Raw genomic sequence first — 8,773 nt, forward strand, 5'->3', positions numbered from 1 at the left:
TGTAGCTTGGTGACCAGTAGTGTTCTGCAGGGATCTGTTCTGGGACCTCTGCTCTTTGTGATTTTTATAATTGACCTGGATGAGGAAGTGGACGGGTGGGTTAGTACGTTTGCCAATGACATGAAGGTTGGTGGAGTGGTGGATCGAGTGGAGGGCTGTTGTAGGTTGCAATGGGTCATTGACAGAATGTAGAGCTGATCTGAGAAGTGGCAGATGGATTTCAACCAGGAAAAGTGTGAAGTGATTCATTTTGCAAGGTTGAATTTGAACGCAAATTGCCGTGTTAGAAGCAGGATTCTTGGCAGTGTGGAGGAACAGAGTGATCTTGGGGGTCCACATCCATAAATCCCTCAAAGTTGCCACCCAAGTTGATAGGGTTGTTAATAAGGCATATGGTGTATTGGCTTTCATTAGTGGGGGATTGAGTTTAAGAGCTGTGAGGTAAAGCTGCGATAAATTCCTGGTTATACCACACTTAGAATATTGTGTTCAGTTCTGGTCACCTCATTATAGGAAGGATTTGGAATCTTTAGAAAGGGAGCAGAGGATATTTACCAGGATGCTGCCTGGATTGGAAGGCGTGTCTTATGAGGAAAGGTTGAGGGAGCTAGGGCTTTTCTCTCTGGAGCGAAAAAGGATGAGAGGTGTGATTTGGAAGAGGTTTACAAGATGATGAGGTATAGATAGAGTGGATAGTCAGAGACTTTTTCCCAGGGTAGAAATGGCTATCAGGAGGGGACATACTTTTAAGGTGATTGGAGGAAGGTTTTAGGTGAGATGTCAGAGAGTGGTGGGTATGTGGAATGCACTGCCAGCAGTGGGAGTAGAGTCAGATACATTAGGGACATTTAAGCGACTCTTGGATAGGCACATGGATGATAGTAAAATGTAGGGTATGTAGCTTCGTTTGATCTTAGAGTAGGATATAATGTCGGCACAACATTGGGGACCGAAGAGCCTGACCTGTGCTATACTGTTCTATGTTAACTATCCTGCCCCATAGGGAGCTGGGTTCATTTCAGCTTTGTCCTGAATGTATGAAGGAGCTGGGATCAGAATTTCCAGCTAGAAATGCAGAGCTCAGTGTTAATGGAAAGGAAAATCCCGACAGTGGGTGCCACTCTCGGGAATATCCAGACCAATGTGCTGTAAACTGTGGAGTCCTGGCAGCACTCCCTGCAGCTTTCTTGTTTTTGAATGGCATGTTGCCAAGACAACCTGTTCGGGTGATTTCCTGGATAAAGCAAATTTTGAAGCCTCCTAGAAAATTGCTATAGCACAACAGGAGGCCATTCGGCCATGGCACTGGCCTTCCTACTGTACATTTTACTGTCTTTGCCTCAGTTACCATCCTCATCCAGCCCTGCACACTCGAACCTTTCCGGACACTATCTCAATTTCCTTTCAAAAGCCTTGGTCGAACCTGCCCACACCACACTCTCAGACACTGTGACCTCGACCCTAACCACTTGCTGCATGGAAAGTGTCTTCTTATCATTTTTGTTTCTTTTGCCAACTGCTTTCAATCGGTGCTGTTTAGTTCTTGATCTATCCCTGGGTGAGGAACGTCCGTTCTATGGGGACATTGGAGAAGTTGGAACTGGTTTCCTTGGTGAACAGAAACTTGAGAAGAGATTTGATTGAAATGTTCAAAATAATCGTGTTTGTACAGAATGGATGGGACAAAACCGTTCCTATTCCCAATGTGGGATCAAGATGCAGAGAACCCAGATAGCAAGTATTCTGTGAAAGAAATGATGGCGACATGAGGTGGTCAGGATCTGGAAAGCATTGCCTGAGTGTAGGGTTGGGACAGGGCCAACCAAGTCCTTCAATAAGAAATTACATCATGATGTGAAATTAGCAGAGCAACGGGAGAAAGGCACTGGCTGAATTGATTATTAGATTAGATTAGATTATATTACAGTGTGGAAACAGGCCCTTCGGCCCAACAAGTCCACACCGACCCACCGACCCACCCATTCCCCTACATTTACCCCTTACCTAAGACTACGGGCAATTTAGTCTGGCCAATTCACCTGACCCTGCACATCTTTGGACTGTGGGAGGAAACCAGAGCACCCGGAGGAAACCCACGCAGACACGGGGAGAACGTGCAAACTCCACACAGTCAGTCGCCTGAGTCGGGAATTGAACCCGGGTCTCTGGCGCTGTGAGGCAGCAGTGCTAACCACTGTGCCACCGTGCCACCCACGAATCTTCAGAGATTCAGAACAGATACATTGGCCGAGTCACCACCTCCTGTGTTTTACTCAATGATTCCATTATATAATTCCGAGCGCCCATTGTGCCATCTGGGAATGTGATGATAGAGTCTTATCACTGGAGTATTAATCCAGAAACTCAGCTAATGATCTGGGGATGTGAGTTTGAATCTTGGCACAGCACATGGTGAAATTTGAATTCAATTTTTAAAATCTGGAATTATGAATCACCTGATGATTGTGAAACTGTTGTTGATTGTCAAAAGAAACTATTCTGGTTTACTAATGTCCTTCAGGGAGAGAATTCTGCTGTTTGTACCTGGTCTGGCCTACCTGTGACTCCAGAGTGACAGCAATGTGGTTGCCCTCTGAACTGCAATCAGATCAAGGCCAGCCAGTGATGCTCACATCCCACTGGTGAATTTAAAGAGTATGGGCTGCGACCTCCTACCCCTTTGCAATCTGTTGAGGTTTCGTATCCTTCCTGTCCCTACAGGGCATGTTGGAAGTATTTGTTTTACTTGTTGCCTTGTAAGAGGCCCTTTTGGTATGGAAACCAGTCTGGGTTCTGCTGCTGTGAGCTGCAGTGAGAACAATGTGAATCAAGGATATCGTGCTTTTGCCCGAAACATCGATATTCCTGCTCTTCGGATGCTGCCTGACCTGCTGTGCTTTTCCAGCACCATACTATTGACTCTAATCTCCAGCATCTGCAGTACTCACTTTCGCCAAGTGAGAGCAATGTGTCTCACAGAGATGTTGAGCTGCCCAGGAGTTGGAGCAGAGCTGTTCAGAACAATCCCCCCCCCCCGCTCCCTTTCTCTGAGTCTCGCTGTGCTCTGGCTGCTTTCAGTCTGTTTGCTCAGCACTGTCACTGAACAACAACAGTTTAATGTACACACTCTCAGCCCAGCTGACTGGCTCAGTCTGGTTGTAAACTGATGCTGGGATCACAGTGTATCGTCATCCAAGCTGTCAATCATCCATGATTTGGAGATGCTGGTGTTGGACTGGGGTGTACAAAGTTAAACATCACACAACACCAGGTTATAGTCCAAAAGGTCTAGTGTGCCTCCAATTAAACCTGTTAGACTAACCTGGTGTTGTGTCAATCATCCATCAAGGCTGAGGTTCCACGTTGTGCAACAGGAAGGGGAACTTTTCACAGCTCTGTGAGCAGCAGCAATGCTTTTCGATCACCTCACCAAACAACTGAGCAAACCAACGCAGGGTCCCTGGGGATGGATGGTGAAAAAGTTCTTAGAGGGGAAGGGTAAATTGGTGGAAGTGAATGCTGTCAAACTGTGTGACATTCAGCCTGAGAGTGTGGTGCTGGAACTGGGCTTTGGACCAGGGCTCGGTCTGCAGGAAGCTGCTAAACGCCTTACGCTGCCGTAGGGCAAGCTCTATGGGCTGGATTACTCTGAATACATGTACCGTGTAGCCAGCAGGAGGTTGCAGCCTGATATTCAGACCGGGAAGGTGACATTGTTTCACGGCAGTGTGGAACATATCCCTCTGGAAGACAACGTGGTGGACAGAGTATTTCACTGCAACTGTTACTACTACTGGCCTGATCTGCAATCTGGATGCAGAGAGATTTACCGAGTTATGAAACCAGGTAGAGTGTTGTGCTGGTAAAAACAATGACTGCAGATGCTGGAAACCAGATTCTGGATCAGTGTGCTGGAAGAGCACAGCAGTTCAGGCAGCATCCAAAGAGCTTCGAAATTGACGTTTCGGGCAAAAGGGCTTTCGAAGCTCTTTGGATGCTGCCTGAACTGCTGTGCTCTTCCAGCACCACTAATTCAGAGAGTGTTGTGCTGGTCAATTCTGAAAAATCCTATACCTCAAGGGAAATGGTGCAGTCAGGATGGAATGGTGGGGTCACATATCAACTAATCTCCCTTGATTGACATGTCACTGATTAGCCTGGTAGTCAAACGCAGATTTACTTAAAGTTAGAGAGACTACAATAGCTAAACGACGTATGTGAGTTTTCTTCTGGAACTATGAGGGACTGGTGCATGAATGGACACTCTTCTGTAACCTCTCCTTACCCCATCCATATAACTCCCTCACCATCCTGACCAGCAGCCACAGATTCTCTGGTCGAGGAAAAGCATCTTTAAAAATAGAATCCACGCCCAATAATTATGTAATCAGTCAATAATTACAACAATATAGTCAAGTGGGTGGCACGGTAGCACTGTGTTTAGCACTGCTGCCTCACAGCGCCTGAGACCCGGGTTCAATTCCCGCCTCAGGCGACTGGCTGTGTGGAGTTTGCACGTTCTCCCCATGTCTGCGTGGGTTTCCTCCGGGTGCTCCGGTTTCCTCCCACAGTCCAAAGATGTGTAGGTCAGGTGAACTGGCCATGCTAAATAGCCCATAGTGTTAGGTACGGGGTAAATGTATGGGTGGGTTGCGCTTCGGCGGGTCGGTGTGGACTTGTTGGGCCGAAGGGCCTGTTTCCACACTGTAATGTAATCTAATCAATAGTACAATATAAGAGGAGGAGCTCAGCCCATTGTTACAATTCACTGGGGTACTGCTCTGGAAATCAGACCCCACGATTCCTGGTGTCATTCGCTGCATGGAAAAGGTTTTCTCATGTCATTTTTGCTTCTTTTGCCAATTACAAACCATCAGTGCCTTCTCATTCTCGATATTTTCGCAAATGGGAACATTTTCTCCCTATTTACTCTGACCACATCCATTGTGATTTCCAGTATTTTGATTGAATCTGTTCTCTTCAAGAAAGTCAGTCCTGACCTCTCTGCTTGACCTTCATAACTTCTTGATTGCAGCAAGTGTACATGTGCAACGAGAAGTGGGTGTCATTACCAAGAATTGTTAACAAGTCTGTCTGACTGAGGAGCTTTTAGTTACGGGGTGACAATCTGCTAAGAAGCTCAATGGTCTGTATTTTGGGAGGACTGGGGGGTTAATTGGTAATCTCTTGCCCAGAGATCTTCCATTGTCTGGATACAGATTGCCAGAAGCTGATCCATAACCATCATTGAGCAGCTTCAAAGCTGTGGGCTAAAACACCATACTCGACTGACTGAACCTCTCAGATTTCTGGACCAGTAGCAATTCCTTGAAAGCTGCTACTTGACTTTGCTATGGATTGTTCATGCATTCTGAGGTGTCAATGTGCAGTGAACCCAGTGCAATGAGGTGGTAGGGAGGGGCAATAGGTAGAGGCCAATACTCCTCCTGCCCTTAATTATCCACAACCTCCTGTTCATCACAACCCTGATTCTTCCAGAGTTAGACAATCCAGGCAGTAGGCAGGATATTTGGTACCCACCATGATGGGATGAGGGCTGTAGCTACAAATCGCCCCACTGGCTGACATGCGGACCTGAGGATCCTTCCTGCCTCAAGGCCATTCTTTCACGTGTGGGTAGCTCATTAACAGTAGCCAATTCAAGGAAGCTGCTTTCCAGCAGGAAACTGCCCTCTCCCAGAGACTTCCCCCTACTCCCTGAGTCACCAGAGCAGCCATGAGCCAACTTGAAGGGGCACTCCCCAGCTTCCCTTCATTGCTGGCCTGTTTGCTGAATCGTTTTTTTCATTAAAACTTTGACACATTCACAGAAAGGGATCTCCATCTTGAAGCCCTCTGTCTTTTGTTATCTTCCCTTACAATCAGCTGCTCTTCCAATGCTGGAAGCCTTCTAATTGGTCTTCCACATTTGTTTTGATGGTCAAGGAATAAGTGTCTGAGCTCGATAAGAAGAAGTCCCCTCGAAAATCCCAGCTCGTGACTGTTTCCACTTCCCACTTAACTTCTGTTCCCTCACCTCAGAGGACAGTAGGCTGCTATATCTGCTTCCAAATCCCCACCATCTTGACTCCACTGGTGTGATTACTTCTTCACTAGAAGATCTTGACATTGCGATTCCTTCTTTACATACCTTCCAAGAATTCAGAAAGCTGAGTATTTATCTGTTATTTGACAGGGGGGCTGATGGTCACCACCTTGACCCTGGAAGCTCTGAAGAAAGTCGTTGCTGCTGGATTGTTGAAGGACACAAAATGGCCACCTGAGCCATACATGGCTGCGCTCCGTGACACGGGATTTATCGATGTGTACATGGACCACAAACAAGACAAGGGGAAACTCTTTCAGGCTATCTTTGCAAAAGTAAATAAGCCCTGAGTGTGCTGCAGACACTGACACCTGACCAGCTTGTTAATTTGTTGAAGGTGTTGGCCCCCTGTGTTCTCTGTCTATGCCATGATATTTAGATTGATTCTAATCTAAAAAGTGAGATAACGGAGTTTTACATGAATTCATGCAGGTTTTGAGCTCAGAGTTCTACATGATTGCATGCAGACACAGACAGACAAAGACCCACATGCACACATATATTTTGTGGGGTGAATTTGTACTTGCAGGGTTACATTGTACTTTGCTCAAAAACTGCATGCATTCATGTTGAACTCTGAGCTCAAAAACTGCATGAATTCATGTAAAACTCCATTATCTCACTTTTTAGATTAGAATCAATCTAAACATCAGGTCATAGACAGAGAACACAGGGGGCCAACACCACTCTCCACTTCTTCCTCCGCTACATTGATGTCTGCATTGGCACCACCTCGTGCTCCTGCGAGGAAGTTTAGCAATTCATCAACTTCACCAACACATTCCACCCTGACCTTAAATTTACCTGGAGCTCTGACACCTCCATCCCCTTCCTGGACCTCTACATCTCCATTAATGACGACCGACTTGACACTGACATTTTTTACAAACTCACCGACTCCCACAGCTACCTGGATAACACCTCTTCCCACCCTACCTCTTGCAAAAATGTCATCCCGTATTCCCAATTCCTCCGCCTCCGCCGTATCTGCTCCCAGGAGGACCAGTTCCACCACAGAACACACCAGATGGCCTCCTTCTTTAGAGGCCACAATTTCACTTCCCACGTGGTTAAAGATGCCCTCCAACGCATCTCGTCCACATCCCGCACCTCCGCCCTCAGACCCCACCCCTCCGACCGTAACAAGGACAGAACGCCCCTGGTGCTCACCTTCCACCCTACCAACCTTCGCATAAACCAAATCATCTGCCGACATTTACCCAACCTCCAAAAAGACCCCACCACCAGGGATATATTTCCCTCCCACCCCTTTCCTCCTTCTGCAAAGACCGTTCCTCCGTGACTACCTAGTCAGGTCCACGCCTCCCTACAACCCACCCTCCCATCCTGGCACCTTCCACTACCACCACAGGAATTGTAAAACCTGCACCCACACCTCCTCCCTCACCTCCATCCAAGTCCGTAATGGAGCCTTCCATTTCCATCAAGGTTTTGTCTGCACATCCACTAATACCATTTATTGTATCCGTTGCTCCCGATGCGGTCTCCTCTACATTGGGGAGACTGGACGCCTCCTAGCAGAGCGCTTTAGGGAACATCTCCGGGACACCCGCACCAATCAACCACACAGCCCCGTGGCCCAACATTTCAACTCCCCCTCCCACTCTGCCGAGGACATGGAGGTCCTGGGCCTCCTTCACCGCCGCTCCCTCACCACCAGATGTCTGGAGGAAGAACGCCTCATCTTCTGCCTCGGAACACTTCAACCCCAGGGCATCAATGTGGACTTCAACAGTTTCCTCGTTTCCCCTTCCCCCACCTCAGCCTAGTTCCAAACCTCCAGCTCAGCACTGTCCCCATGACTTGTCCTACCTGCCTATTTCTTTTCCACCTATCCACTCTACCCTCCCCCCGACCTATCACCTCATCCCCTCCCCCACTCACCTATTGTACTCTGTGCTACTTTCTCCGCACCCCCACCCTCCTCTAGCTTATCTCTCCACGCTTCAGGCTCTCTGCCTTTATTCCTGATGAAGGGCTTTTGCTCGAAACGTCGATTTTACTGCTGCTCGGATGCTGCCTGAACTGCTGTGCTCTTACAGCACCACTAATCCAGAACCTTCAACACATTGTCTAGCTATCACCATTGTTAACAGCTAATCCGAGAATGCAACTTTTTCAATAAAAGGTTTTGTGATTTACACATGAAAGATGTGAAACTATCACGGTATTCTAACAGATGAAAGGCTTAACAGACAATCAATTTTTTAATGCATAATTTCAGTTACATCACACTGTAAATTTTTGCTATAAATTCTGTGTTAGGATTGAGCCCTCCACTACCACCGGATGAAGGAGCGTCGCTCCGAATGCTAGTGTGCTTCCAATTAAACCTGTTGGACTATAACCTGGTGTTGTGTGATTTTTAACTTTGTACATCCCAGTCCAACACCGGCATCTCCAAATCATGACAAGAATACAAGACAAACCCTAACACTGTACAAAGCAACACCAAAAAAAGGCAAAAAACCCCCCCAAAAACCCCACAAAATACAGAACAGCTATGCTCAACACAAAGTTCCCAAACAAAGGAACGGGAGCATTGTATATATACGTGTGTTAACTCAGGAGACCCCCTCCAGGGTCCAGGGCTTGACAAATCTAACCATCCTGGTTAAACAAATACCCTAGTTAAGATAACTGACA

General features: G+C 47.1%; 1 pseudogene across 1 annotated transcript; it reads left to right on the forward strand.

The window, feature by feature from the left end:
- Nucleotides 1–3,342: 3,342 nt before the first annotated feature.
- LOC148145169 (uncharacterized) lies at nt 3,343–8,474 on the forward strand (annotated as a pseudogene). The gene is made up of 2 exons (XR_015751011.1): nt 3,343–3,846; nt 6,197–8,474. The product of XR_015751011.1 is annotated as an uncharacterized LOC148145169 (transcript).
- Nucleotides 8,475–8,773: the final 299 nt, after the last annotated feature.

Source organism: Chiloscyllium plagiosum, unplaced genomic scaffold, assembly GCF_037043375.1.
Source record: "Chiloscyllium plagiosum isolate Xiang-an unplaced genomic scaffold, Cpla_swu_hap1 HiC_scaffold_26, whole genome shotgun sequence".
In the NCBI taxonomy this organism is placed as follows: Eukaryota; Metazoa; Chordata; class Chondrichthyes; order Orectolobiformes; family Hemiscylliidae; genus Chiloscyllium; species Chiloscyllium plagiosum.